Raw genomic sequence first — 9,913 nt, forward strand, 5'->3', positions numbered from 1 at the left:
CTCCTGTCCGTCTTTGTCAGGGATGCGACAGCTTTAGCGATCTGTTGTTTTTCCATTGGGTTTCTCTTATCGGTAACCCTTGCGAGCACGGGGAGAACATGCAAACTCCACAGAAAGGCCTGGGGGACGCGGAAGCCTGGTCACCAAGCGGGAATCGAACCCTGGACCTTCTAGCTGTGAGGCGACAGTGTTAACCACTACACCACCGTGCCGCCTACAGTACATATACTGCATATACTGTATTATTATATGGATTTGCATATAGTATAATATGAAAGGAGTGTTCTCTGGATGGCAATCCTCAGAGGACATGTTCAAGAAGATTTGGTAATTTAAAGGAACACGCCAACTGTAACTGAGGGGTACAATTCCCTGACTGTATTAATAAGTATGGTATCATTAAACCACTACTGTCTTATGTACATTACTACTGGCCATACAGTACACAGGTATCTTATGATGAACACTTCCCACAATGACTCGGTTCCACACAAAACTGGGTTTAAGTATTTATTAGCAGCAATGATAGTACATAATATACTTTACTTAAGGTGCGCTTATAAGGCAAAGGAATGTGCGTAAGCAAATCAATAACGTATGTCCATTCTCATATTACGCAGGAGATAATAATACAACCTGAATCTTAGGAATTATATCTATGGTACTTTAGTAAGGTAGTGGGAGATACTGGTCGGGTCCCTCCGGTTGTAAGCCAGCAAGGGGAGAGGATTTGTCGGTAGTAGAGTCTGGGTCAACGATGAATAGAGAGACTTCAAGTACAGGAGACGGTGCAATAATCTCTTGATCCGCAGACGAATACAGCTGTTCTCCGTGGCATGCAGCTCCGCATGGAAGAAAGCTAGCCGGCCTCAGGCTTCTGAGAGGCGGGCTCGACGTTGCTCCTCACAGGGTAAATCCCACACAATTGTGGGTGTAGGCGATTCTCCGCTCCATCAATTACAGGACCAAAGCAAAATATAATCCAGCCGAAAAGGGCTATGTAGTCGTCGGGTAGGTTATCCAGTGTACATAATCCACACGGTCCTCGTCTAAGGCTCCTCGGGTGAAGGCGCCAGGTTAAGCTGCCCAGCCTGGATAAGCACACTAGCTGGTGCGGGGAAGCGTTGGTAATGCTGGTCACTGTAGAACGGTAGCCGCACGATACACTATACGTAAATAGACTATTACTGAAATAATAGAATAGGTCGAACTCGACGGTACAGCGTTAAACTCTGATACTTCAGCTATTAATTCGCACGCGGTCTCAATGCTCTATTTGGGGCCAAACAGGCCATACTTCACCGCACGTTGTATCGTGGGTGAGGCTTCAACTTATTGGGTAACATACTTCTGTATTCACCTGCGCCGTATTTATACGTTAGGTGAACAAACTAGTACCAGTCCTATTCCTGTCTCGTATCCTTGCGCAGAGCCGTTCATGCCCAGGCATGTCTTTGACGGTGACTTTGAACTAGACCCTGGGGGTATGGCAATGGCGCCTAAGGGACCGCTGTCCAATAGGAGAACGAAATATTATGGTCTGTACTAGGTTAAAGGGATATTCCGTGTATATGTACAAAGAATACACAAGGGATATCAGACGATATACAAATATTATGCAATATATATCAATCAGTAAATATATATATTCGGTTTAATCTGATCCTTCGTAACAGCCGCCTCCTAATTAGTCCCACCTAATTAGATAAGCAGAGACAGATTAACCGCACTGTCCACTACTCAATGTCTGTTGTGAGGGTAGGGCAGTTCACAAAGTCAGGGGGTCATGGTCGTCATGAATAGTGTCGGGGAGCCTTGGCAACTCTATCAGCCTCGCCACGGGCCGGGTGTATGTCCGCCCTTGGACGAGCACTTCTGCCGCTCTGACCTTTCCGTCGGCACCAGTGGTCACTTTGCTTACGCGGCCGGCCGGCCACGCAGCTCGGGGTAGTGACTGGTCTATGATCATGACGACTGGACGGGATGAAGGGGGGTTTAGGAGGAAGCGGGCCTGAGACTGCTTTGATCTGTGCTTGGCTGTGCCTCCTCCTCCTCCGTCTGTTTCTCTTGTTTGCTCTGTACCCCGTCTGAGGAGGGGCCGGTTCTGGCCGCCCCGTCAAGGAGTCGCTTGGGGTGCTGGGTTCGAGGTCAGCTACGTCTGGAGCGCAGCTGAGGGGGGTGGAGTTCCGAACTCCCTCTTGTGCCCACGGTTCTCTCACAGGCCTCTCGCTTAATGTCAATAGCCTCTCAACGGGATGTACGAGGGAGTGGCCGGTGTCGCTCGCCTTTGTGTGTAGGCAGCGTGTAGACGTGGGTTGACTGTCAAGTCCGTAGAGGGGGCCCTGGAGCGTCCATCCCAGTCGAGTCTGAACCGCGACTGGGCATCCTTTGGGTCCGATGTGGGCCGCCGCAATTGGGAGAATGAGGTCCGCGTGGTCGGAGCCGATGAGCAGGGTCGGTGTGGCGCCGTCGATAAGCGGTATAGGTAGTTGACGTAGGTGCACATACTTGGCCATCAGCTGTGGGATGGGGTAGGTGTACTGAGACAGGCCTATGTCGTGGCTGGTGAAGACGTTGGTTATACTATACTGCTTCTCGGGCTGGTCCACCGCTGCTATCTTGAAGGAGACCCTTTCACCTTTTATGGTCTTCTGGTCCCTTCTGATGGTGCGTATGGTCATGGTACCTTTGGCACCCCGCAGGCCCAACTGGGCTGCGGCGGAAGCGAGGAGGAGAGTCTTTTCAGACCCATCGTCCAGGACGGCGTAAGTGTCCAGGACCTTGTCCTCGTAGCTCAGGAGCACTCTGACCACTTTGATGAGCACTCGGGGGGTCCCGCTATGCTGGTCAATGTGGAGCACTCCTGTTAGTCAGTTGCTTTGGATCTTCTGGAGTGGTGCCGACTCGCGGTCGTCCGAGTAGCACCGTGACTCCCAGTGTCTGCTGTAGCAGTCGGGACAGTAGGGAGCGGTCTGGTGGATCTTTGGTACTGGTGCCACCGCCTCGGCCTGGTACATTACCGTGACGGGCCCACTTTGTTGTCCTGGCGGACGCTTGTTGATGTCATGCAGGACCTCCAAGTGGGTGCCGCCGCACCTGCTACACTTCTTCTTCAAGCGGCACTCAGCTGCCAGGTGGCTGCGCGCGCAGCGGAAGCAGCGGCGGTGGTCCTTGATCCACTGGCTCACCTCATCCGTGGTCAGCTTCCCGAAAGTGTCGCATTGATACAGCCGATGTTCTCCTTCACAGTACTGGCATTCAATCTTCCACTCCTCTTTCGTCGAGGGGGTGTTGTGGTTCTTGTGCTGCGGTACTGATTCGGCTTGGTGCATAACGGTCACCGACCGGCGGTTATCATTTGATCCCCGAGGTCCTGGTCTTGGGCTTGGTCCACTCCATACGAACGTGTCCAGTCGTAGGCTGCTGACCTCCCTGGCGAGGAAATCAGACAAGTCTAGGAGGGATGCCTCTGGACCGTTGGGGTCGCGGTGGTCTCTCTGCCGCCGAAAACGCTCTTGTCGGGCGGGAGGGAGCTTCTCTAATATTCTCTCTACATTAGAGTTAGCGTACAGTTCGTATATCCCCTTTTCCTTTTGGGCCCCCAGCATCCCTACCAGGGACTGTACCTTGATAGAGAGGTCATCCAATGCTCTGTTGTCTCTGGCTGGGGGGAGACGGTCAATGTCTCTTATCTCCTGTATCACGTAGTCCCATATGCGTCCATAACGTTGGTCGAGGGCTACTAGAGCCGCGGTGTATGGGGTAGTAGAGTTGGAATATGCCAGCGCTATATTGTGCGCTCTGGGCACCTTCAGGTGCTTGAGTAGGATAGCATACTTGTACGTTTCATCCGGTACATCGGACATCATTGTCTCTAAGCACATTCGTAGCTCTGTGTACTGTGCTCTGTTCTCGTGTGTGAAGTCCGGGAACGTCGGTGTGCCAAGGTACGATGCCATGGATGGCTGGCACATCGGTGAGCGTTGGGGGAGAGGCCTCCTGGGCGAGTCTCCCCGTGCGTGTCGTCTTGGGCTGGTACTTGGTGGGTACCGAAGGTCGGGTACCCAGGTGCTGTTCCTCGGGGCTGGCGGTGCCTCAAACTCACCCGTGAGTTGAGTCGGGGGTTTGTAGCGCAGGGCCTCGGGGCTGACGTCTGGGCTGTACTGGACCTCCTGGTCCAGAGTACGTTGCTGCTGGTCGGGGCTGTACTGGGCCTCCTGGTCCAGAGTACGTTGCTGCTGGTCGGGGCTGTACTGGGCCTCCTGGTCCAGAGTACGTTGCTGCTGGTCGGCTTGACATTCCTCCTCTTCCTCCTCCTCTTCCTCTGCTAGGTCTCGGAGTCTTCTGTTCAGTCTCTCGGCGTGGTCCGGTTCTTCCCGGTTGCTGGGTCTCGTATGGACCGGCCGGGGAGGGGGTTCGGAGACGTGGACAGGATCCTCCTGTTGGCGGGGTCCCGGGTCGCTTGGTCGGGTAGGGGAATGTGTCCTAGACCCTTGTCGTGACGATCTCCGGGAGCTCCGTGCGGAGTGAGGGGGTGTCGCCATGGCAACCAATTTGTCCATCAGCTGCGCCTGCAGCCGGTCGCGCTCTGCCTCGCGCTGGGCATGGGCTGCGTCGCGCGCTGCTTCGCGCTGGGCATTGGCGGCGTCGCGCTGCGCATTGGCGGCGGCGTGCTGCGCCTCTGCGCGGCTTCTTTCAATGTTCTCTTCCGTCTGAAAGCGTCTGGTCTCCAGTCTTATGCGGTCGTCTTCACTCCTTTGTTGCGCCTGGAAGCGCTCTCGCTCGGTTGCAGAATGTTCGCGTTCACTGAGGGCTTGCGCTTGGAGTTGCGCGTGAAGGCGCTCTCGTTGGTCTGCAGCTCGTTCGCGCTCGGTGGAGGCTGCCAGGGTGGCGATGAGTGCCTGCGCCAGCATCTTGTCCGCTTCGCTGGGGGAAGACACAGGCGGAGGTGATCGGCTTCTGGCAGTGCTCGTTGGAGATCCGTTCTCCTGTCGCGCTCCGAGGAGATCCATCTCCTGGGTGTGCGTCTCTTCTGGTAGTGGGTCGGGTTCCGTCCCTGGAGCGCTTTCTTTATCCTGGAGCTCTCCGGGGACTGTCCCGTTGGCGTTGTCGGGGGGTAAAGTCATGTCATGTCCCTCCTGGTCCCCCCCGTGAGCTTGGTCAGTTACGTTAGAACCCACTAGGGTCTCTACTGGCGGGGTCGCCTGGTCGTTAGGGTTTGGCATACTTTTACTATCCGCCTTAGTTACTTTATCCGTATTTAACTTATTTTTAAAGCTAGGTATTGGACTGACAACGTAGTCCTCTAGGTGAAGAGGTGGCTGCCGTCTGCGCTCCGGGCGATCTAGCTTAGGAGAACCGTTTGTGGAGTGTTCATCATCGGCCATGTTAATATTAATATTATATTAATATTACGCTAATTACCCTCCGGCTCGAAGGACCAATTGTAACTGAGGGGTACAATTCCCTGACTGTATTAATAAGTATGGTATCATTAAACCACTACTGTCTTATGTACATTACTACTGGCCATACAGTACACAGGTATCTTATGATGAACACTTCCCACAATGACTCGGTTCCACACAAAACTGGGTTTAAGTATTTATTAGCAGCAATGATAGTACATAATATACTTTACTTAAGGTGCGCTTATAAGGCAAAGGAATGTGCGTAAGCAAATCAATAACGTATGTCCATTCTCATATTACGCAGGAGATAATAATACAACCTGAATCTTAGGAATTATATCTATGGTACTCTAGTAAGGTAGCGGGAGATACTGGTCGGGTCCCTCCGGTTGTAAGCCAGCAAGGGGAGAGGATTTGTCGGTAGTAGAGTCTGGGTCAACGATGAATAGAGAGACTCCAAGTACAGGAGACGGTGCAATAATCTCTTGATCCGCAGACGAATACAGCTGTTCTCCGTGGCATGCAGCTCCGCATGGAAGAAAGCTAGCCGGCCTCAGGCTTCTGAGAGGCGGGCTCCTCACAGGGTAAATCCCACACAATTGTGGGTGTAGGCGATTCTCCGCTCCATCAATTACAGGACCAAAGCAAAATATAATCCAGCCGAAAAGGGCTATGTAGTCGTCGGGTAGGTTATCCAGTGTACATAATCCACACGGTCCTCGTCTAGGGCTCCTCGGGTGAAGGCGCCAGGTTAAGCTGCCCAGCCTGGATAAGCACACTAGCTGGTGCGGGGAAGCGTTGGTAATGCTGGTCACTGTAGAACGGTAGCCGCACGATACACTATACGTAAATAGACTATTACTGAAATAATAGAATAGGTCGAACTCGACGGTACAGCGTTAAACTCTGATACTTCAGCTATTAATTCGCACGCGGTCTCAATGCTCTATTTGGGGCCAAACAGGCCATACTTCACCGCACGTTGTATCGTGGGTGAGGCTTCAACTTATTGGGTAACATACTTCTGTATTCACCTGCGCCGTATTTATACGTTAGGTGAACAAACTAGTACCAGTCCTATTCCTGTCTCGTATCCTTGCGCAGAGCCGTTCATGCCCAGGCATGTCTTTGACGGTGACTTTGAACTAGACCCTGGGGGTATGGCAATGGCGCCTAAGGGACCGCTGTCCAATAGGAGAACGAAATATTATGGTCTGTACTAGGTTAAAGGGATATTCCGTGTATATGTACAAAGAATACACAAGGGATATCAGACGATATACAAATATTATGCAATATATATCAATCAGTAAATATATATATTCGGTTTAATCTGATCCTTCGTAACACCAACCTTTTGGGAAATTTGCTTATATTAACAATGAAGACAGATTTATGCTCTTTCAGGTTATATGAACAGGTCTATGACCAAAGAAAATAGCATAAAAGTGTCTTCATTGTTTAGCCACAGTTTCTATAGTTACAACGGGGCTTTTGAGGTGATGCGTGAAATCACTGTGCCCAGACAGCAGTGTTTCGGCAAAAAAGAAATCTGAGTATATATCTGCTTAGAAAACGAAGATGTCTAATTCATTTTTTATTTAATTTTTCCACGTGGTAAATACACAGGTCACAACATGTTTACAGGAACGAGTTGTATTTGGAGGGTATTTCGTGACTGTTGGGAACTAGGCTAACTGGGCAGCCCTACTTCCAGTGAATGATGCTAAGCTACTGTAGGCTAACAGTGCGGGTGTTGCCTACTCTGAATGCATGCACAGAGAAGAAAAGGGTATGTATCTGCTTGTCTAACTCTGGGGTAGATGGCAATAAGCTAATTTCCCCAAAAATTGCAGTGTTCCTTTAAATGTATTGATACTCTACGTTCAACTTTCAGTTCTAAGATACAAATCTGTCGACTTAGGAAAAGCAAATGAGCACTTATTCATGAGATGCTATGATGCTCACTGTTCATATGGTCTATGATGCTCACTGTTCATATGGTCTATGATGTTCACTGTTCATATGGTCTATGATGCTCAGTTCATATGGTCTATGATGCTCACTGTTCATATGGTCTATGATGCTCACTGTTCATATGGTCTATGATGCTCACTGTTCATATGGTCTATGATGCTCACTGTTCATATGGTCTATGATGCTCACTGTTCATATGGTCTATGATGCTCAGTTCATATGGTCTATGATGCTCACTGTTCATATGGTCTATGATGCTGAGTTCATATGGTCTATGATGCTCACTGTTCATATGGTCTATGATGCTCACTGTTCATATGGTCTATGATGTTCACTGTTCATATGGTCTATGATGCTCAGTTCATATGGTCTATGATGCTCACTGTTCATATGGTCTATGATGCTCACTGTTCATATGGTCTATGATGCTCACTGTTCATATGGTCTATGATGCTCAGTTCATATGGTCTATGATGCTCACTGTTCATATGGTCTATGATGCTGAGTTCATATGGTCTATGATGCTCAGTTCATATGGTCTATGATGCTCAGTTCATATGGTCTATGGTCCCCTACCCTCTGGAACTCTCCCCCCCCCCGAAATCCGCAACGCCCCAACCCTGGACACCTTCAAATCCGCTCTAAAAACACACCTCTTCACCAAGGCTTTTCCCCATCAGTTAGTTTAGATTAGGTCCATTATCCCTTACCTTCCCTCATCCCCTCTCCCCCCCCCCCCCCCTATTTTTCCTTGCCCTATTTTTTGTCCCGATTGTGAAGCGACCTTGGGTTCTATGAAAGGCGCTATATAAATTTGATCTATTATTATTATTATTATTATTATTATGATGCTCACTGTTCATATGGTCTATGGTGCTCAGTTCATATGGTCTATGATGCTCACTGTTCATATGGTCTGATGCTCACTGTTCATATGGTCTGATGCTCAGTTCATATGGTCTATGATGCTCACTGTTCATATGGTCTATGATGCTCACTGTTCATATGGTCTATGATGCTGAGTTCATATGGTCTATGATGCTCACTGTTCATATGGTCTATGATGCTCACTGTTCATATTGTCTATGATGCTCACTGTTCATATGGTCTATGATGCTCACTGTTCATATGGTCTATGATGCTCACTGTTCATATGGTCTATGATGCTCACTGTTCATATGGTCTATGATGCTCACTGTTCATATGGTCTATGATGCTCACTGTTCATATGGTCTATGATGCTCACTGTTCATATGGTCTATGATGCTCACTGTTCATATGGTCTATGATGCTCACTGTTCATATGGTCTATGATGCTCACTGTTCATATGGTCTATGATGCTCACATTGCTCTGTATATTCAATCCCTCATTTCAGTCTTTTATTTTAGACATAAGACTTATAAGACAACCAAAGAAATACTATCCTTCTCTGCCATATGAATAAGCCATTTCTTACAGATAGGCCTACTACTACTAATACTACTAATACTAATAATAATAATAATAATAATAATAATAATAATAATAATAATAATAATAATAATAATAATAATAATAATAATAATAATAATAATAATAATAATAATAATAATAATAATAATAATAATAATAATAATAATAATAATAATAATAATAATAATAATAATAATAATAATAATAATAACTAAGTCAACTTATAACTTACCATAGGCAGATGCAATGCAGAATTATTAACTGTAACTTCAGAAAGTAAGCCGATATAGAAATTTGGTTTCTAGAAATTATCAAATTCAACTGACATATTAATTAATTTAATTTATATTATACATTTATAATAATTTGCTACATTTATATCTATATCTGTGACTAACATAGCCCTTTGTCAAACAGACGCCACAGTGGAGAAGGAGACAGTTTTGAATAAAAGGCAATTGCACAATAAGATGTGAGCTCAGCTCTGACAGAGAGAGCTATATCTGTCTCCCAGCCAAATAAGAACACACCAAACGATAAGAGATCCAGTATCACATTTTATTGAATATTTATGGCTATTTTATATCATGCAAAGTCCCCAGTATTCGGTTGCTAATGCCCCTCACTCCATCTTTGCCAGTTCAGAGTCATCTTTCAAGAAGGAAAGAATGCCATCTATTATGGCGCGTAGAACACGATCCTCTCCTTACCACCTAGAAGACAAACAAACACTTGACTTGGGGAAGGTCAAGCTGGAAGGCTTGTCTTCGGGTTCATCTGTCAACCCGCACAAGAGAACAACACCATTAAAGAGACTGGGACTAAAAATACATCTCACCCTGGAGACAAGACAAGGGGCCCGTTCACTACTTGTAGACATACCATGAAGCTATACGGCACACTGTTTTCTCTACGGATCTGACATCTAACAAAGGGTGTTCTTTTTTAAACTCTGCGCTTGAAATATCTATAAGACAAGAGTCGGTGTAGCAACATACGGTGCTCTACATTCACCTCTCTGAGCAGCTGCTCCCCCGCTAATCTGGGGAGACACGCTCCACTTCTTTGCAA

This window comes from Notolepis coatsorum (assembly GCF_963971535.1).
Source record: "Notolepis coatsorum genome assembly, chromosome: 6".
NCBI classification, from domain to species: Eukaryota; Metazoa; Chordata; class Actinopteri; order Aulopiformes; family Paralepididae; genus Notolepis; species Notolepis coatsorum.